This window comes from Oncorhynchus nerka, linkage group LG25, assembly GCF_034236695.1.
Source record: "Oncorhynchus nerka isolate Pitt River linkage group LG25, Oner_Uvic_2.0, whole genome shotgun sequence".
Taxonomy (NCBI): domain Eukaryota; kingdom Metazoa; phylum Chordata; class Actinopteri; order Salmoniformes; family Salmonidae; genus Oncorhynchus; species Oncorhynchus nerka.
In genome coordinates, this window is record NC_088420.1 from 41,248,496 (window position 1) to 41,270,474 (window position 21,979).

Here is a 21,979-nt window from a genome sequence, read left to right on the forward strand (position 1 = left end):
GCAACCTTTATTCAGAATGACTGCCAGGATTGGGGAGAATATGATACAGTATGAGACTAATTTAAAAATCTAAACTACTGTTCCTTTTCAGTAAAATATGCAATAAGTCAAAGTAACAGATTGGAGTAGTTTAGACAAATGTATTATTTGTATTTTAGTTTCATATGATTAATCAACCAATGTACATGCAAAAACATAGATATTGAAAGAAACAATTCTAAAAATCAACCTGCAGCAGACCAAGCTGGGAAATATTACAATGATGGGTGTGCTTTTGGTTAAACTCTGGTTATTAGCACCAACGCTGAGGTTAATTTTACTATTTACAGTGTTAATTTAACTCTTGAAACAACACTAGAAATGTTTCACTGAAAAACCAACACTAGTTAACACTGCAAATTTGCTGTGTGCTTTGAAAGGGACGCATCTGCAGGCTTCCATACATGACTATTAAAACCTGCGCAAACCACCGCCCTTAACCATGGCAAGGTGTCCGGGAATATGGTTGAATACAAACAGTGCAGTTATTCCCTCTGTAAGGCAATCAAACAGGCAAAATGTCAATACAGAGACAAAGTGGAGTCGTAAGTCAACGGCTCAGTCTGCTCAGTCACGAGATGTATGTGGCAGGGTCGACAGACAATCACGGATTACAAAGGGAAAACCACACCAACGTCTTGCTCTCAGACAAGCTAAACACCTTCTTCACCCGCTTTGAGGATAACACAGTGACAATGACGTGGCTCACTCCCAAGAATGTGGGCTCTCGTTCTCCGTGGCCGACTTGAGTAAGACATTTAAGAGGGTTAACCCTCGCAAGGCTGCCGGCCCAGATGGCATCCCTAGCCGTGTCCTCAGAGCATGCGCACACCAGCTGCCTGAGCGTTTACGGACATATTCAAATCTCTCCCTATCCCAGTCTGCTGTCCCCACTTGCTTCAAGACCTATATACATAGACATGGAACCCTTGGACACTTTAATAATGGAACACTAGTCAATTTAACAATGTTTACATACTTCTTTACTCATCCCATTTGTATATATGCTGTATTCTATTCTACTGTATTTTAATCAATGACACTCCAACATTGCTCGTCCTAATATTTATATATTTCTTAATTCCATTATTTTGCTTTTAGATTCGTGTACATTAGTTTATTTAAAAAACAATATAATAATCTTAAACTTAATTGTAAAACTCACAGGCAACCGGTGTAGAGACTTTTAAAACCAGTGTAATGTGTGCTCTCTGTCTGGTCTTGGTCAGTACCCATGCTGCAGCATTCTGTATGTTTTGCAGTTGACCAATGGCTTTCTTGGGTAGAGCATTACAATAGTCAAGCCTGCTTGTAATGAAAGCATGGATGAGTCTCTCAGCCTGAGGTAGAAACAGCCATACATTGGCAAGTTCCTAAGTTGGTAAAAAGCTATTTCGGTCACATTCCTAATGTGTGATTCAAAATTCATTTCAGAATCTAAATTGACATCTAGTTTTTTTACCTGGTGTTTTATTTTTATTGCCAGTGAATTAAAATGTGAATCCAGATTTTTGCTCTGTGCTTTGGCTCCAGTAATAAGTCTTGATTTAGCTGGAGGAAGTAGTGAGCCATCCAAGTATTTAAATAACTGATTCAGTCTAATCATTTATCTGTGAAGCTAAAATCCTTTGGTGACACAGAAATGTAAAGTTGTCTATCGTCTGCGTAGCAGTGAAAATCAATGCTGTGGTTTCTGATAACACTGCCAAGGGGTAACGTATATAAACTGAACAGTACTGAACCCAAAATTGTACCTTGTGGAACACCACATGTGATATCTATTTTCTCTGAGTTATGTTCACCAATTTAGAATTGGACCGGAGAGGCCAACCCACCTCTCCAGTCTGTCCAGAAAGACATCATGGTCAACAGTGTCGAATGCAGCACTTAAATCCAAGAGTACAAGGAAAGAGAGCTGTTTGGCATCTGTGTTGGCTCTAAGATAATTTACTACTTTAACTAAAGCTGTCTCTGTGCTGTGGTGGGCAGGATAACCAGATTGGGTTTGTCAAATATGCAGTTATCACTTAAAAAATGATTTAGCTTCATGAAAACCAATTTCTCCAGAATTTTGCTTGCAAATGGAAGGTTGGAAATTGGCAAAACATTGCCAAGAGCTGAAGAGTGGTACAGCAATGTGGAAAGTGCCTGTTTATGGGGCAAGAGTTCTCCAAGGAACCTTAAGAGTTGAGGAAGAACCATTTAAGAATCTTAATTGTTTTCAGTGTACCATTGCATTTCTTGTTAGATCTTAATTCTGTAAGTATTTGATTTGAAGACGACGTGATATGATGATGCAATTTATGGTAATTCTGTAGGTTTTTGATATGAGGATGACGTGATATGATGATGCAAGGCATGGAAGGTGTTAACGTGTGTTAACATAAGCTTCACCTTAAGTGTGTTCAGGTAAATCATTGGCAAACACCTCATAATTATGATACCAACATGAAATTACAACACACTTGGGTGAGCGTAATGATATCACGTGATGTTTTCCTATTCAAGTAACTACACCACATGTCAATAATATCATTAGCTTGAAGGATAACAGTGACGTTGTAGTCACTATGGCTTGATATATTGAAATGGTCCATTATAACCATTGCATTAATACCCCAAACAAAGTGTTCATTACATATGTAGGATCTTAATTTGATGACTCTTTTGTTGATGAGAATTTTCCTGCACAGCAGGAAATGCAAACTTGTAGTGTAATCAAGGTTTAGAGTCTTATAAAGTTTGTAACTTCCATTTAAAAATGTCAGACTTGATTTGCCATAATGTGAAATGTATCAACCACTACAACATATGAATTATAATCCACATAATAATGCATATTTCCTGTTGCTGCGGGATTATTTTCCTGCTGTAGCAAACTGGTTGAAATACATTTTTCGACATCTGTAAACTTGCATGTGAAGGTGTAAATATGGGTAATATCATTAGATGCAGTTTTAATGCATGGATGTTTCACCCTCTGTTTTGCATTATCGTGTTTTCAGATGGAAATGTTTCATTTTAAAGCCATGATAATCTTGTGTGAGTTGATTTGATCATTATCACCCTGGCACTCATAAAAGAGGGCCTTCAATAACAGAGAGAGGTGATGCCATTTGCTTGGGTGACAGCTAAATGTAGCACACCGGAGTTATTCTGCTTCCCGAGAACGCTACAGAGGAAACAAAATAAGTGATGTTTCACACTGATTAACCCCTAATCTAAAATATATTAAAGAAATACTTTTATATTGTCTTTCTCTAGTTTTAAATGTTGCCCCTGAGTGAAAGCTACGGCTGAGCAGGTTTCTCCACCCTTAAAGGACACATAAAGAGAGACACAAGGAAATGTGTAACATGGAAAAAAAACACAAAGGCACACACACACACACTCCCCCCTCCTGATACATTCACCTTCATCTTCTGTCTTCAATCATTGTGCTGGGGAATGTACAGTGGGGTCAACGTAAAAAAAATATGTATCTGAGCATCTACTGTCAGGGACATCAGATGTGCCATTATGACTAAGACATTCTCCCTTTCAGCACCATCCATTTCTATGGTGATCTGTCTCTGGGCAGACTGATTTCACATCCTCCACCTTTCTCTCTCTCGCTTTCTCACTTCCTTCAGAATCCATTTAGATTTAGCAAGCCAATGTATCCAGAAAAATGAAAGAAGTGTTGATCACCAGTGATCGTGTGGCAGTCTCTCTCTCTCTCTCTCTCTCTCTGATGTGCGCTATCTGACTTTGATTGTGGATTAAAATGTCCTGCTCCAGAGCATTGAGGGCAGCAGGGTATGGGTGAGTGATGGAGAGCGCAGGCCCACTACCCCCACTGAGTCCAATGATTGATGTTCTAAGAACGGTCCAAAACGAGCAGCCGGCCTTGACAGCCAGGAGGGCTCTTCCTCTCTTCGTCCAAATATGCATGTGATATTTGTAAGATGTGGAATAATCATATGGGATCTTTCAGATGGCCTACTCTAATTCTCTCTGATCTGTCTTGTATCCATCTGTTACGCCGAGAAAAAGATTTTAAAAAACACCAAAGTGTCTTATCTGACATATTACAGTAGGTGGACCACATAGCCTCTCCAATAGCCCCTGAAATCTGCAGAAGTTGAGATTTAAACCAATTTTTTATTGAATTGTTTCCATTCCACTTCCAGATATTTAAAAAAAAAAGTTTAATTTAACTAGGCAAGTAAGTTAAGAACAAATTCTTAAGTACAATGACAGCCTACATCGGCCAAACTCAGGCGACACTGGGCCAATCACAGCCGGTTGTTATACAGCCTGGATTCGAACCAGGGTGTCTGTAGTGATGCCTATAGCACTGAGATGCAGTTCCTTAGACTGCATTTATACTTCAGAGGGTGATTTGGGAAATCAAAGTATTTTACTTGCAACAAACAATATCTTAGTGAAGCGGACGCATTGTTTATTCAGTGAGTAAATACAATGCCTGGTATCCCACATTTCAGTTTCTACTCTATTTTATGATTCAATCAACTCCAACGTCCTGGCGTGTTCAATGTAGCTTTGCACATAATGTTGGTAATCGTTTGATATAAGTCTTTCATCATCACTGGGAACAGGATTTTTTTTATATTTGAGAAATTAAAATAAATTCAATGTAGATGTTAGTAGTGGCTATGAGTATCTAATACATAGCACATATTGAAAACCATTAAAACAAATACCTATTTACATCTCTCATATTTTTAAGTGGGAGAACATGCACAATTGGTGGCTGACTAAATACTTTTTTGCCCCACTGTATTCATAATATAAGACAATCTAAAGGAATACAATCAAATGGACCAATTCCAAGAAAGTGACACAGTTCCACAGTTCCTCCCCATGCCTACATTGACCTTCAGGAAGGTGTACAGAACTCAGTTGGGCTTTCAACTTACTTATGAAATGTGTAGTGGTAGATTGCACAAGGTGAAATTTTGAAATTGGATAGTACATCAGCAGTTTTCCTCTTGACATTACAGACCTTATAGAGCTATTTAAAACTGCAAAATGTTCTCTCCACCAACAAGAGGGGTGTGAAATAGATGTTCCCGGGTGATGTTCCCCTATGATGGAAGGGGGCCAGAGTAAAAAAAAATGGGAACCACTGATCTAAAACAAGCAGAAATCATTATGCTTCTCTGCCACAATGAGAGGTTGGGGGTAAAATGAGAAAGAAAAAAATTCACAAAATAAATTCTGTGTCTGTGTCAACAATGCTATTTTTTACATGGAGGGGGGGGGGGCATTTTAATTAAAATGTCATTGTCTCTGTTCATTTTCTGTGATGTTTCTGTTGAACTTTACACACTTTACTTGTTCTGTCCATAAAAATTGAATTATCGTTGTAGGCAGTCTTTGTCACAGGCACGTCTTGTGCGTACACACACACACACACACACACACTGTAGGGCTCTCACTGAGAAGCCATCCAGAATGCTAAGGTCACTGTGACAAGAAGCTGAGCATCAGCAGAGGACATTTATGCGAAATAATGAGTGATGTATGATAATATAGGGTCCTGCGCAGGCATTTCATGGGTCACAGAAATAGTCATCCTCCAGAATCAGAATCTTTATGACGGCCATCACAAATATACAGCATTTGATGGAATTATATGTATATTGCAAATTAAATTAAACAATAAACTGGAGCTTTAAGAAGGATGAGCAAAGCCACAACCCCCCCACAGATTGGCTCACTCAAAAAACTAGACAAGCCTCATGGGTCATCAAATAAATAACACCAATACCCCCCCAAATGGTCTTGAGTGGAAACTAAATTTGTTTTATCGACACTGCAGGAAGACACAAATAGAAAAACTTCCAATATGGTGTCTGCCAAGCCATCCCTTTGTTTAATAGCTAACAATTAAACCAACATAATAAATGTTGTTTTGTTTGGATAAACAAACCAGAGGAACTGGAATCTAGGACCAGTTGTGATACCACATAAAGCTGCTTTTATTGACAATTAGATAGACAAGACAGTGATTGAAGTGAATTTACAAGTCAAAGCATTTTAGTGTAGGGAATGACATCTCCAAATGCGATGCACACAGCCAAACAGACAGACCCGGGTCTCTGTGACATGAAAGCAGTGTATTTAATACCCCTGCCCCTTGAAAATGACTTTCCAATTACTGGGCACTCCAGTGTTGAGCACAATAAAGCAAGTGCATTTGTTTACCACAAGCGCCCATGTGTGGAAAAAAACATATAAATAATAATCATGGAATAATATGATATGATAAATTAAAGAACAGTTTAGGAAGGCTGATGAGAATGTAGGCAGAGCCCCGTAGAGGAGATGGTGGCTCGGACAAATGGCTTTGACAGAGGGAAGTCTCCCTGACTTGTGGGAAGTTGCCTTCAGATTGACACAGGTAATTGGCGCTGCAGAGAACAAGGCAGCCGTGTCAATTAGCAGGCATGAAGGAGCAGCGTTTATCTGTCGGCAGCTCATTAACACCAGGGTCAGTCTAATCACAGCCTCAAACTGTCCTTATTCTCACACTACCAACGGGGATAAAGAGGGAAAGGCAAAATAGGCAATGCATGCACACATTAGTGGTACAGGAATATACAAAGTGTACAAAACATTAGGAACACCTACACAGTGTCGAAAGCGTTCCACAGGGATGCTGGCCCATTTGGATTCCAATGCATCCCACAGTTGTGTCAAGTTGGCTGGGTGTCCTTTGGGTGGTGGACCATTCTTGATACACACGGGAAACTGTAGAGCGTGAACAACCCAGCAGCATTGCAGTTCTTGACACATTCAAACCGGTGTACCTGTCACCTACTACCACACCCCATGCATAGGCATTTAAATGTTTTGTCTTGCCCATTCACCCTGTGAATGGCACACATACAAAATCTAAATGGTTTCAAACCTTAAAAATCCTTCTTTAACCTGCCTGAAAAAAATTGCAAGATGTTTAATAGATGGAGATCGTGGTGACAAATATGATAAATCTCTCTCTCTCTGTCTCCCATTCTTCTTTATCCATATTTTTTCTGTGCTTAGATATTAGCCCAATTTCATTATTTTAATCACATTTAGAATATGAACCTGTATTGCAATCTCTCAAAACTCTAATGACTAAGCTACACATTTTGTGGTTCATCACATTTGTTTGCTGGGTCAATTTAGAGTATTCTCAGAATAAGATAACCATGTAATTGCATGTTCTCACTAGGTGGATGTGGATGGGTGCACAGAGGCCGCAGTTAGCCTGTTGGGTGGGAGCATTGGGCCAGTAACTGGATTGAGTCCCCGAGCTGACAAGGTAAAAATCAGTTGTTCTGTCCCTCAGCAAGGCAGTTAACCCAGTGTTCTCCAGGTGATGTAGATTAAGGCAGCCCCTGCACCTCTCTGATTCAGAAGGGTTGGGTTAAATGCAGAAGACACATTTCAGTTGAATGCATTCAGTTGTACAACTGTGTAGGTATTCCCCTTTCCCTATAATCAAACAGCCCTGACCTCTGCCCTCTCTTGATACTAGATGCTGCTGACCCTGTCAAACCTGCTAACCAATGGAGAGGTGCAGATAGACACAAAGGGTTAACTGACCATGTCCAATATGTCAAACACAATGCAGCCTGGAATTGAGACCGTCACTAATCAGGTATATGGGGAGTGAAGAGTTAATTGGCTGAGTGACGTGCTTTATATGGTTGGTGCACAGGCAGGCAGAGCTTCTCTTTATCGGTGATTGGTTGAAGCCTGAGGGCCCTCAGCAGCTATCCTCTACATCTCCTCTGACACCCTGGCCCCGTCAGTCTCGGCCCTGTTATTGGAGGGTACTGATGAGGAATATCTAAAACCCCTAGCCCACCGACGTAGGGGCTGCCACCTTTCTGGCCTCAGCTTGGTCTGTTAACCGGACTGTCAAGATTTAAAAGACAAAATGCCTCTGGTGGCTGCTCCGGGGAGCAGTGGACGCAACTCAATTTGCTCTTCAGGTGACAGACCCAGTTTCAAACCATCTGAGAGTTACCTGCCTGCCCTCTTTGCTCCCACTGCTCTATTTCGCTACATTCTCTCTCTGTCTCCCTATCTCTTTCTCCCCTTGTCTCTTGCACTCTGTGTCACCCTCTGTCTCTCTCTGTCTCTCTGTCTCACCCTCTCTCTCCCTCTCCCTCTGTCTCTTGCACTCTTGCCCTATTTCTCTTCCTTTTGCTCTTCCCTCTCTGGAAATCCACAGCCCTTATACTACCGGTCTCTCCTCTCTGCTTTAATGACAGTAAATATTTGAGAGCCTAAAATGGATGAGGACGCAGCAGACAGACTCTTCTCCTCATTTTGTAAGGCCTCCTAGAGGTCGTCATTAGGCAGAGTTTCTCTCACATTAAATGTGTACTGGCGTGGAGCAGTGGGGTGCCGACATGGGCGGACGTGGAGCTGCACAGTGATTTATTCCTTACATAAACAAAATACAGGCCAATCCATCTCTCTGACTACTTACAGGTTTAACCCTAGTCTTATTTGACTTGCGTTATCCCCCTACTGCAAGTCATTGCAGTGTGCTTGACTCAGTGGACTGGATTATAAATGCTATAGGCTTCATGTGTTTGCTATTATACTGTGCCAAATTAATTATATTGTGATATGCAATGACCAATGAAGTAGGTGGTTTAGTTTTGTGTCTGGGCCAAAACAGCAATGCATCCTGAAAGAAAATATATACTGAACAAAAATATGAACGCAACATGTAAAGTGTTGGTCCCATGTTTCATGTGCTGAAATAAAACATCCCCCAAAATGTTCATACTCAGATTATGTGCACAAATTTGTTTACATCCCTGTTAGTGAGCATTACTCCTTTGCAAAGATAATCCATCCACGTGATAGGTTTGGCGTATCAAGAAGCTCATTAAACAGCAATATCATTACAGAGGTGCACCTTGTGCTGGGGACAATAAAAGGCCACTCTAAAATGTGCAGTTTTGTCACACAACACAATGCCAAAGATGTCTCCATTTTTGAGGGAGTGTGCAATTGGCTTGTTGACTGCCAGAATGTCCACCAGAGCTGTTGCCAGAGAAAAGAATGTTCCTTTCTTTACCATAAGCTGTCTCCAACATCGTTTTAGAGAATTTGGCAATACGTTCAACAGGCCTCACAACTGCAGACCACATGTAACCACGCAAGCCTAGGACCTCCACATCCAGCTTCTTCACCTGCGGGATGGTCTGAGATGAGCCACACAGATAGCTGATGAAACTGTGGGTTTGCAAAACTGCAAAAACTGTCAGAAATCGTCACAGGGAAGCTTTCCTGCATGCTCGTCCTCTTCACCACGGTCTTAAACTGAGGTTCGGCGACGTAACCGACATCAAATGCTCACCTTCGATGGCCACTGGCACACTGGAGAAGTGTGTTCTTCACGGTTGAATTCCAGTTTCACCTGTTCCGGGCAAATGGCAGACAGTGTGGGCGAGTGGTTTGCTCTTCCTGGGGTCCAGAAAAATAAAGGTAGTTATTATTTTTTTTAAACCTTTATTTAACTAGGCAAGTCAGTTAAGAAGAAAATCTTATTTTCAATGGCGGCCTAGGAACAGTGTGGTTAACTGCCTTGTTCAGGGGCAGAACGACAGCTTTTTACCTTGTCAGCTTGGGGATTTGACCTTGCAACATTTTGGTTATTAGTCTAACGCTCTAACCACTAAACCACTAGGCTACCTGCTACCTGCCACCCCAATGTTTTTAAATGTTATACATTTAAAAACATTGCAGAACATTTATAATAGATTTCACAACATATTAAGTATGTGCCCTCAGGCCTCTACTCTACTACCACCTATCTATAACACAAAATCCATGAGTAAATGTGTGTATAGTGCGTATGTATGCATGTGTCTATGTTTGTGTTGCCTCACAGTCCCTGCTCTTCCATATGGTGCATTTTCATCAGTTTTTAAATCATATTTTACTGCTGGCATGAGTTACTTCATGTGGAATAGAGTTCCATGTAGTCATGGCTCTATGTAGTGCTGTGCGCCTCCCATAATCTGTTCTGAAGGACTGTGAAGAGTCCTCTGGTTGCATGTATCGTGGGGTATGCATGAGTGTCCGTGCTGTGTGCCAGTAGTTCAAACAAACAGCCCGGAACATTCAACATGTTAGTGCCTCTCACAAATACAAGTAGTGTATTCTCTGTCTTGTGAAATCCATAGAGTAAGGCCTAAAGAATTCATTTAAATCGACTCATTTCCTTCTGTAATTCAGTCAACTCTTAGAAATGGTTGCAAGTTGCATTTATATGGCCTCCCAAGTGGCGCAGTGGTCTAAGACACTGCTTCTCAGTGCTAGAGGCATCACTACAGACAACCTGGTTTAAATACAGACTGTATCACAACCGGCCGTGATTGGGAGTCCCATCGGGTGGCGCACAATTGGCCCAGCGTCGTCCAAGTTTCACTGGTGTTGTCACGTTCGCTGGAATAATTATCGGACCAAGCTGCAACGTGATATGGTTTCCACATATTATTTATTAGAAACGAACAAAACAACAGACAACGAACAAAACAAACAACAACCGTAACTAAGAGGTGTAACATACACTAACTCAAAACAATATCTCATAAAACACAGGTGGAAAAAATGTGACTTTAATATGATCCCCAAATAGAGACAACAATAGCCAGCTGCCTCTAGTTGGGAATCGTACCAAACACCAACATAGAAAAACTAAACTAGAATATAATAACTAGAAAACTCCACAGTCACGCCCTGACCTATTCTACCATAGAAAATAAGGGCTCTCTATGGTCAGGACGTTGCAGGTGTAGGCCATCATTGTAAATAAGAATTTGTTCTTAACTGACTTGCCTAGTTAAATAATAAAAATATCTAATTTTTTCAGTGTATAATAGAATATCAAGTAAAACACACTCTAGTGGACACACGTACACACGTTCATACAAGCTGAATTGGCCCTCTGCCATTTTCCAGTTGGTCATTATTAGTAGCCATGCCCTGTAGATAGGCGCTATTGGATTGATATTATGTGATTGAAATATTCTCATACTGTGAGTGAATTTCCCCCCCCAGTTTTCTGTGACCCTTCATATTACTCATATTTTCAATAGGTTTTCAATTCATACGTTCCCTCTCCAATATAATTGAAAATATTCTCTCCTCAGTGCCCATTGTGTAGCATGACAAGAGTAAAAAGTAATATGGTTCATCCACTGCAAGGCAAGGAAAGTTAAGACTTCAGGATAGTTAAGAAAAATGTAGGTTTCAAACATTTAGAAGGCTTGACCTTTTAAGAAGGGCCCTAATCAGTCTGGACTCCCTCAATGTCTGTAGAACCTCTCTCTCTCTGAGATGTCTGTTTGGAAGCAGGCTGGGGAGTTAACTACTGTCAGAAGACTGACGTTAGAACCCATATCTCTCTCTCACTGTTTCCCTCTGTCTCATTCATTGTCTATCTGTCTGTGTCTCTGGCCCACTATGCCATTATATTTGGCATTACTGTAGCTACTTGAACTATTGCTGATAGAGTTAGATCGATTTGAACTCTCTTGCTTGATCTATCCTTTTTCATCCAAGGACAAAGTAGCTACGTTGTTACTTTTTTTAACACAGGAAAAAGGGAACTATGAAGAGATTCAAGAAAACACACTGTATTAGCTCCTAATTACATATCTCTCAAGTAAAATGCATAATAATTTTAATAATGAACATGCCATAGAGAATTTTTTTATGATGCAGATGTCTTCCCACATGCGTAGTAAACCCTTTGAGCCTACTATGTTGTATGTAGGCCCCTTTGGTGTTCACAGTATGGGAATATACAGTAGCTACTTACACTCACATTATAGGAACTAGCGAGTGAGAAGTAACAGGATGGTATTAGTGCACAATGTCATTTATTTGTATTTCAATACATTTGTAACAAGTTCATTATTCATCTGCAAGACCCCTGGAGGCTGAGGCATCAGCGCCATTCCTCCTTTAAATGAAACGCTGATTGTTTATTCACAACCCACGGATCAGTGGTCCGCCATAATCTCCGAGCCCTCCCAAGGACAATTTGGAGGAGATATCATGAATAAACATTTTCTTAATAATATCACACGGAGAAGGGACCCAGAGATATCATGAATAGCATTACTGGCTGATCTGAAGCCGTTAATGTTAGATCTATTTGGTGTGGGCATCAACACAACTATGGGCATCTGAATAGGCCTCTGATGTCTGAGCAGTTATGCATACAGTAATAATCCACAGGCGCAAGTATGTTCCCACAATACCAACGCTCTAGATCAGTATTTATCAATCCTGGTCCTGGGGACCCAAAGGGTTGCACATTTTTGTTTTTGCCCTAGCACTACACAGCTGATTCAAATTATTAACTCATCAAAAGGCTTTGATGATTAGAATTAGGTGTGTAGTGCTAGGGCAAAAACAAAAATGTGCAACCCTTTGGGTCCCCAGGACCAGGATTGAGAACCAGTGCTCTAGATGGTCTTCAGTTCTACTTTTTTATCTAATCTGTCATTGAATCTCTGTAGAAGGTATTCAACTAGCTAAGTCTAATGCATTCCGTTCAATTTGTCTCTAAGTAATGTGAAAGATAAAGGCAGATCGCTAATCATAAATCAACAGCAGATGACAACAGGAACATACTGTACAAACATATTCCAATAAATGTAAACCTTGTGTTATGTTCGGGTCTGTGGGACCCATTTTCAATATTTACTCAAAGAAGAACTATTTTATCAACCTGAGACTCATTGGCCTTGACTCATTTTCTGTGAAGAACATGTAAAAAAAACACATTTTCACTGAGTGCACACTGCACCCCCCCCCACACACATTTATATTACATATGTGGTGTTATTACAATGCATTATTTTGATACATTATAAAAAAATATCTGTATTTTGCAACATTCTACCCCAGCATGGTGCAAATTGGGGAAAGGACACAACAAATAAATAGCTTTGCATGTGTGGCTCCTTACCACAATCAACCAGTATGGCAAACATAATCTCTGCTCAGAGGGCCTTAGAAATCATTTTTGCAGAGAGAGAAGTTAGTGTGGAAGGAGCCTTCCACTTTGGAAGATTAAGAATTTTCCAAATATGATGATCATGTCTCTGTAAATTCGGCGTCAGACAGTGAGTTGTAAGAGGATGAGATTGACACACAGCCAGCCCCAGGACCAGCCCGTCAGCAGCCAGCCCCAGGACCAGCCCGTCAGAAACCAGCTTATCAGCAGCCTACAGGAGGAGAAATATGGAAAAAAAAAAAAAAAGTGAATTGAATGGTCTTCTTGCCCAATGAATAAGCTACCCCGCATGGCTGCCAATGTGATTAGGATGCAACCAGGGGTGACGCAGATGGCGGTTACACATGTGCAGGACATCAAGTATATTTTTGAACTACCAGACACCATCCAGAAAATCATTCTGAACTGCACTAATTTAGAGGGAAGGCGTGTTTTTGGAGAGAGATGGAAGGAGATGGACCAAACTAATTTACAGGCATATTTTGGGGTTATTATATTTGCTGGTGTTTTCAGATCCAATGGGGAATCCAAAGAATCACTGTGGGATGCAGAAACTGTGGGATGCAGCCTATGCCATTTAGCAGCCGCTGCCCCTTCATATGTGTGGAACTTGAATGTGTATACGGGGAAGCCAGATGGAGGAGCCCTTGAGAAGAACCAAGGGATGCGGGTTGTCCTGGATGTGACACAGGGATTCTGTGGCCACAACATACAATCATTTGTTTTACTTCGCACAAGCTGGGACCGGAGCTCCTCAAGAGGAAGCTGACGATGGTAGGAACAGTACGAAGAAACAAGCCAGAGCTCCCACCTCAGCTGTTGAATACACGGAAGAGGTCTATCAATTCCTCTAAGTTTGTGTTCACAGCCGACACGTGCTTAGTGTCCTACGTGCCAAAGGAAGGCAAACATGTGCTACTCATGAGTAAGCTGTATAGGGTTGGGAGAAGCTGTGGCCAGGAACATCAACAACTAGAAATCAGAATGGATTGCAAGTTTGGTTTTTGTGTCTTTTACTTTCGGTTTTGCATACAAGCTTCAAACAGCTTAAACAACAACATTTTTGGTTATGAAAAATGTATTTCGGTTTAGATGGTTCCATGATTCTTTACACTTTACTGACTTATTTTGTCACATAAACTGAAATTAGGCAAACTATTAGAGTTTTAGCAACCAGGAAATGGCAGAGCAAGATCTGCATAGTGCAACTTTTTTTTTAAAGAGAAAAAAATAATTATTCAGATAAAGGAATACATTAGGTGATCAAATATAGTATTTTTCCTTGAACTGTGGGGATGAACGTTCCAGTAATATGAAAGTGGAGAGCTACAACCAGGGGTACGTTGCACAGGACATATTCTTCCCTGATCTCAGTCTCACAAGGAGGCAGGGGTCGGGAGAAAAGTTCATGTATCTCGCAAATTACACATATTTGTTGGAGTAGCTCAGTCGGCCATTCGCACTGGATGGAATTTTGTCTGAAAGCTATTATTTTGCGTGGGTCGAAGTCTTAACACTGACCACACTCTAGTTCCATTAATGTGATGTAGCGAAATTAATCCTGGGGTCACAGCCAGTCAGCCCTAACATCCTAACCATGTTCAAACTATTATTTTGCTTCAATTCCTCCTTGCCCTGTCAGCAATTTCAATAATGTATATTTTATAAGCTTATGAAGGCTTCCATTATAAAAAGGTCCCATGGTTGGCTAGGTCACTAGGATGTCATTAACAGTTTTCCTGAGCAACATTCTCTACACTTCAAGCCAGAAGTTGCCTTTCAAGGCGTCATACTGAATTACAACATTCAGCTGCAGGTTTGCAGAGGTAAATTGGAGCTTCTTCTGGGCAGAATTGTTAAATTCAAATTGCTTTTATTAAACCCAGGCCAGGGCTTTTCCTCCTTGACACAAAGTTAAAGCCTGCATGGTGCTGTTAGTAGCACATGTATTGAATTGCCTGGAAGGCAACAAAAGGAGAATAACGTGGCGCTGAATTGTGGCTCAGAAATTAGACAAATAGCTGTAATGGCTCACATAGTAATGATTTCTAGGTACCAGTTATCTGTGTGGGATTGACATTTATTTTTGTCTAGGAACAGTGTGATCCCACTCATTAGAGACAGGCCTATCTCCTACTGAGCCGGCTGGTAAATATTGAATAAGCCCTTACATCAACTATGCATTTACCCTGGTGTAACAGAGAGAATTAGGGGATCTGGGAGTTTCAAGAGGCCTAAGGGCTCAGAATTAACCTCTAAACGGAGACAAATATGAAACCCACAGTTCTATGCAACTTGGCAGATCGGTCATTCCGGATGAACTATTTGCATTAATTATTTTGTCATTAGCCACATAATTGCTTTCTGACACCTAGGATTACACTGTCTTTGTAGCGTATTAGCTCCCTCAATTAGGGAAGGCTGTAGGGATAAGCCAGTACTTCATGTGGCTTATTTTTCCCTTTTCTTACCCTGTCCTCTATTTTCCCCCACCCTCCAACATTTTTTTCTCTTCTATTCCCCCCACTCTTCCTTGATTTTTCACAATTGGCGGCCTAGGCTACTGGATCGAGCCAGCATGTGATGTTAGACCAAGACAAATGATAGCCGGTCTGTCTGTGATCTCTGAGCCGGGGCCTCTTAGTTTCGTATTAAGTCCAAAGCCACTCATTAGCTTCACAGTAAACAACTGCAGCAGCTCTTGTGTTTCCTCTGGAAAACATTACCCACATGCTGCATGGGCCCCAGTGGAAACATACTGTCTCCGCTCATCTCTCACCACAGCTGTACTGTATCTGCACATTGAGACAATAATGCCCCTGTGTTTGAATCTCATATCCTTCCCAAGGGTATCCAGGCATCCCTCAGTTTAAACAGGCAGTTGATTATCAGTGAGATGTGAGATGGGTAGGAGGATAGGGGGGCTGAGGGACTCAGGATGCCAGGTTGAACGATAAGCCTGGGTCTTATGGGCTATCTGAGCCAACAGACTTCCCCTGGAGGGGAATGTGTGTGTGTGTACAATTGTGTGTGTGTATACGTGCATGTGTGTGTGTCTGTTGCAGAGCTAAGTTCCCTGTATGTTGTATGCTCAGTCTACTCTAATGAGGCATGTGGTTTGTGGGTTTGGGGGCTGAGGATGGGGAAGGAAAGAGGAAGCGAGGGGTAGGCCTGGCCTGTGAATTGGTGCAGCAGGCAGAACTACAAATGAAGAAGGGAAGTGGCTGGGGAGGCAGCATCAGCTGAGATAGTGAGGGAAAAAGGCTGAGTGAAGGAGATGTCTCAGACCAGAGTCGGAGTAGGCCTTCCATCTTCTACTACTAAGCCCACGATTGGCTCAGCTGCCTGGCGGTTACTTTTCACATTATTATCTCTCAGAGGTGTGTATTCCGGCATTTCACACACACGTGCTCACAATACATTGTTTATCCCTCACCCACTGTTTACAATGTGTACAAGTATCAAGCCAAGTCTGCAGATTTGACAGAAAATGAGGAAACATAATTGAATTGTAAACCATCCTAAATTGTGTCTGTGTGTGTGGCATGAATGAATCATCTCAAAACTGATTGATTATGAATAAACACACAGATTCACTAACACACCCACTTACTAAAACATAATTCTCTATCTCTCTCTCTAACACACTCCTTTCCTTCATGCATAGAGGGAATACAATTATGAAAGAACACAAGATTGTAAAAAAGTTATAAAATGGAGTCTGTGTGTGAGTCGGGGTAATCCGAGGGGTCAGTCATGGAAATGCCGAGCGGTCCACTGTTGCTCACTGTTTTTCTCAGCCCCTGTCTACACCTCGTCCACTCCTGTATTGGATCAGATTAAAGTTCAAAAGAGGCAATTTGGGGATAACTAAAATGGGAACAGGCTTGAAGAAAAGAGAGAGGGGAGAGAGGTGGCAGCTGCAGCCTCTCCACCTTCCAGTTCAAACACTCCTCTGTTACACTGCCAATCTTCATTGGACTTTGCTTTGGCCTGGAGATGCAGCCTAGACCAATTTGTGTCTCACTACTTTACTTTTAAAGGGGGTCTAATAGGCCGGATGTGAGGGTAGCCCTGGCCTGCTGAGAGGGTGTTTCAGGCTGTGCTTTTAGAGATGTTACAAGGAAGTGTGGTAACATCATTCTGACACTGAGTGATCAGATAAATCATTGAGTTTGACTCTTAAGTTATTCAATGCGTCACACTTTTGTTGGAAAATCCAGATTAAATTACATTAAAGAGATGAGCTACTACCACCACCATCATGTCTCCTTATTCTTTTTTTCTTTTTACATTTGAGTTATTAAGCAGATTCTCCTACCAGAGCGACTTACAGATGCCTTCATCTTAAGAGAGCTAGGTGGGACAACCACATATCTCAGTCGTCGTAAGTCAATTTTTCCTCAGTAAAGTAGCTATCAATGCTAGTAGGGGGGAACCTCTTCCATTAGCTGTGTCAACATCAGGAGCTCAATGACACAACCAGCCCTTTCACTGGCAGGAAAACTGCTTTTCCACAGTAAGGAAACGTTCTTCCACCATCCACTTGCTCTGCAATTTTTAAAACAAAATACTAAGTGTGGGCAAATTAGCATTTTACAATATTGAAAATAATAACAATGAGTGTTGAGTTTAGTCTGTTCAGAGCTATTGAGACCATAAGATAATCGTGTTTTTTTTTTTTTTTTACTCTTTGCAGTCTTTTTGAAGGGGTGATCTACAGTATCAGTACATCATTTTACTCTCATCAACTTGTTTCAAGATGTGTCTACTCATGAAAGTGCTAAACATATTCTTCCTGTAATGCACAAAGGCCTAGGCCCTCATTTATCACTCATGAGTAAGCACATTTCCACGCAAAGTGTGAGATTTATCAATATGAATGTTTGCTTGAGAGTGTGCATAAATATACATTTACGCACAGTCGGGACCATGCGTACGCACAGTACCAAGTGGTGGAATTAGGGAACTGCTTGTCAAGTGTAAAATGGGGAAAATGTGTGAAATTGTGAGAGTAGGTCTAATAATACATTTTTAAAAATCCATTGTGAATTCATGCAACATATCTTGACAGTCTACTTAATAATGGTTAATTTAATTTGTGAAGCACTTTTCTCAGACCCAAGGTGCAAAAAATATAATAATACAAATAATATATATATATACACAGTGCATTCGGAAAGTATTCAACATTGTGTTAGTTACAGCCTTATTCTAAAATGTATTAAATTGTTGCACTCCCTCAATCTACACACAATACCCCATAATGACAAAGCAAAAACAGGTTTGTAGAAATTTTTGCAAATGTATTACCAATACAAAAATATAAATGTAAATAATACATTTACATAAGTATTCAGACCCTTTAATCAGTACTTTATTGAAGCACCTGTAACCAACTTCACATAGCCCCTCGGAAGAAAGGCACACGGCACCCACACATCAGGTTGACTCGGATTTTATCTGCATCGCAGCGCTAGCTGTGCCACCAGAGACTCTGGGTTCGCGCCCAGGCTCTGTCGCAGCTGGCCGCGACTGGGAGGTCCGTGGGACGACGCACAATTGGTCTAGCGTCAGGGTTAGGGAGGGCTTGGCCGGCAGGAATATCCTTGTCTCATTGCGCACCAGCGACTCCTGTGGCGGGCGGGGCGCAGTGTGTGCGGCTGGCTTCCGGGTTGGATGCGCGCTATGTTAAGAAGCAGTGCGGCTTGGTTGGGTTGTGTTTCGGTGGACGCATGACTTTCGACCTTCGTCTCTCCCGAGCCCGTATGGGACTTGTAGCGATGAGACAAGATAGTAACTACTAATAATTGGATACTACGAAATTGGGGAGAAAAGGGGGGTAAAATAAAAAAATAAAAAATAATATCTCTCTCAGACTCAATCCACAAAGTGATCATATAGTATACATGCGTTGTGTTTAGAAAATAACAAAAATACAGAAAAGCATACCTGCAGTAAAAGATAACAAATAGTGATGACAGGCATTGACAGGACGGTCATAGCCACACATTCACTGGTTAGGTAGAACACAAGATATCTTTTTAGATAGGAGCAACAGTAGTGATACATGCCCTCAATGTAAAGTGATATTAATCCATAAATACAGAACACAAGTTTCATATTAGGTAAGAAAATAAACATTAAATTAATATTTCAATAAATCACCTACTAGCAAAACACCTGCTAGCAATAGCTAGCATGACATTGTAGTGCAGTGACCAACAGTGCTAGTTAGCTCGTCATTTTCATGATCGTTATAAGGAGTGGACCAAGATGCAGCGTGGTATGTTTCCATCCTATTTATTAGGAAAAGAAACTCAAAGAAGAAAACAATAAAGCGAAAAAATGAAACGTGAAGCTCAAAGTAGTGTTCACAGGCAAATATACCTAAAAAGCACAAAGGGGAAATGGCTGCCTAAATATGATCCCCAATCAGAGACAACGATAAACAGCTGCCTCTGATTGGGAACCACACCAGGCCAACATAGAAATATAATCACCTAGATGGCCCACCCTAGTCACACCCCGACCTAATCAACATAGAGAATAAAAAGCTCTCTATGGTCAGGGCGTGACAGTACACCCCCCCCCCCCCCATGGGGTCGTCGCTGGGAGAACCGGGCCACCGCCGGAGGAACCAGGCTGCCGGTCGTCGCCGGAGGCTCAGGTCCGTAGACCGTCGGAGGAGGTTCTGGACTGGGAACCGTCGCCGGTAGCTCTGGACTGTGGAGGCGCACTGGAGGCCTGATGCGTGGTGCTGGTGGCACCGGGCTGGTGACACACACCTCAGGGCGAGTATGGGGAGGAGGCACAGGACGTACTGGACTGTGGAGACGCATTAGAGGTCTGGAGCGTAAAGCTGGCACAACGCGTCCTGGACAAATGACCACCTTCGCACGGGAAGTGCGGGAAGCTGGCACAGGACGCACTGGGCTGTGAAGGTGCACTGGGTATACAGCGCGTAGAGCCGGCGCAGGATATCTTGGACCGAGGAGGCGCACTGGAGACCAGGCGCGCTGTGCCTGCACAACCCGTCCTGGACAGATATCCACTTTAGCACGACAAGTGCGAGGAATTGGCACAGAACGCACCGGGCTGTGAATGGCACTGGAGACACAGTGCGTGTCACCACAAAACATGGTGCCTGACCGGTCACAGAGTACGGGGAGTTGGCTCTGGTTCAAAACCTGGCTCCGCCAACCACCCCGTGTGCCCCACCCCCCAATTTTATTTTAAGGCTGTCTCTCGGGCTTCCATCGTGGCCGCGAACCCCGTTGTCGTCGTTGTTGTTCCCTCGCTGCCTCCGTCTGCTCCCATGGAAGGCGATCCTTTCCGGCCAGGATCTCCTCCCACGTCTACGATCCCTTACCGTCCAAGATATCCTCCCATGTCCAGGATGTCTGCTCCTCCTGGCAACGCTGCTTGGTCCATTTGTCGTGGGATCTTCTGACCAACAGTGCTAGTTAGCTCGTCATTGTCATGATCGTTATAAGGAGTGGACCAAAATGCAGCTTGGTATGTTTCCATCCTCTTTATTAGGAAAATAAACTCAAAGAAAAAAAACAATAAAGCAAAAGAATGAAACATGAAGCTCAAAGTAGTGTTCACAGGCAACTATACCTAGACAAGATCCCACAAAGCACAAAGGAGAAATGGCTGCCTAAATATGATTCCCAATCAGAGACAACGATAAACAGCTGCCTCTGATTGGGAACCACACCAGGCCAACATAGAAATATAATCACCTAGATGACCCAACCTAGTCACACCCCAACCTAACCAACAGGGAATAAAAACCTCTCTATGGTCAGGGCATGACAGTCATTAACATGGCTAGCTAAGTCAGCAAAAACTTGCCCGAAATAGGTCTTAAATACATTAACGGCAAATAAATATATGCAAAGTCACATTCGCTATTGACTTTAGGATATATGAACACGTTTTCCAAAGACAATATTGTGTTATACAGTTTGAAACAGTTTTTATATACAGAGGAAGGAGACACGAACCTGCTCTCAGAATATCACCAGAAACCCACTTGTTGTTCTTTCAAAGAAAATAATACAAAAATGGTAAGTCCCAAGACCTCTCGTATTGCCAACCTTACTACAATGGCAGCAAATATTCTAATGAATTCAGCAACACATAATGATATATATATATTTTTATATACACACACACACACACACACACACACACACACACACACACACACACACACACACACACACACACACACACACACACACACACACACACATATACACACACACACTACCGTTCAAAGGTTTGTGGTCACTTTTTCGTCCATTAATATAACATCAAATTGATCAGAAATACAGTGTAGACATTGTAATGTTATAAATGACCATTTTAGCTGGAAATGGCTATTTCTTTTATGGAATATCTACATATGTGTACAGAGGCCCATTATCAGCAAACATCTCTCCTGTGTTCCAATGGCACATTGTGTTAAAATGTGCCCTTGGCCAGAAACAAAATGTCCAGAAACAAAGCACTTTCTTCTGAAACTCGTCAGTCTATTCTTGTTCTGAGAAATTAAGGCTATTCCATGCCAGAAATTGCCAAGAAACTGAAGATCTCGTACAACGCTGTGTTCTACTCCCTGTACAGAACAGCTCAAACTGGCCCTAACCAGAATAGAAAGAGGAGTGGGAAGCCCCGGTGCATAACTGAGCAAGAGGACATTAGAGTGTCTAGTTTGATGAGAAACAGATGCCTCACAAGTCCTCAACTGGCAGCTTCATTAAATAGTATCCGCAAAACACCAGTCTTGCTCTGTTGGAATATTCAGCACACGCTGCATTTCGCACAGAGCACGTTTTTAGAGACAGGTGAGACCTTTTTGCAGAAAGTACAGATTGG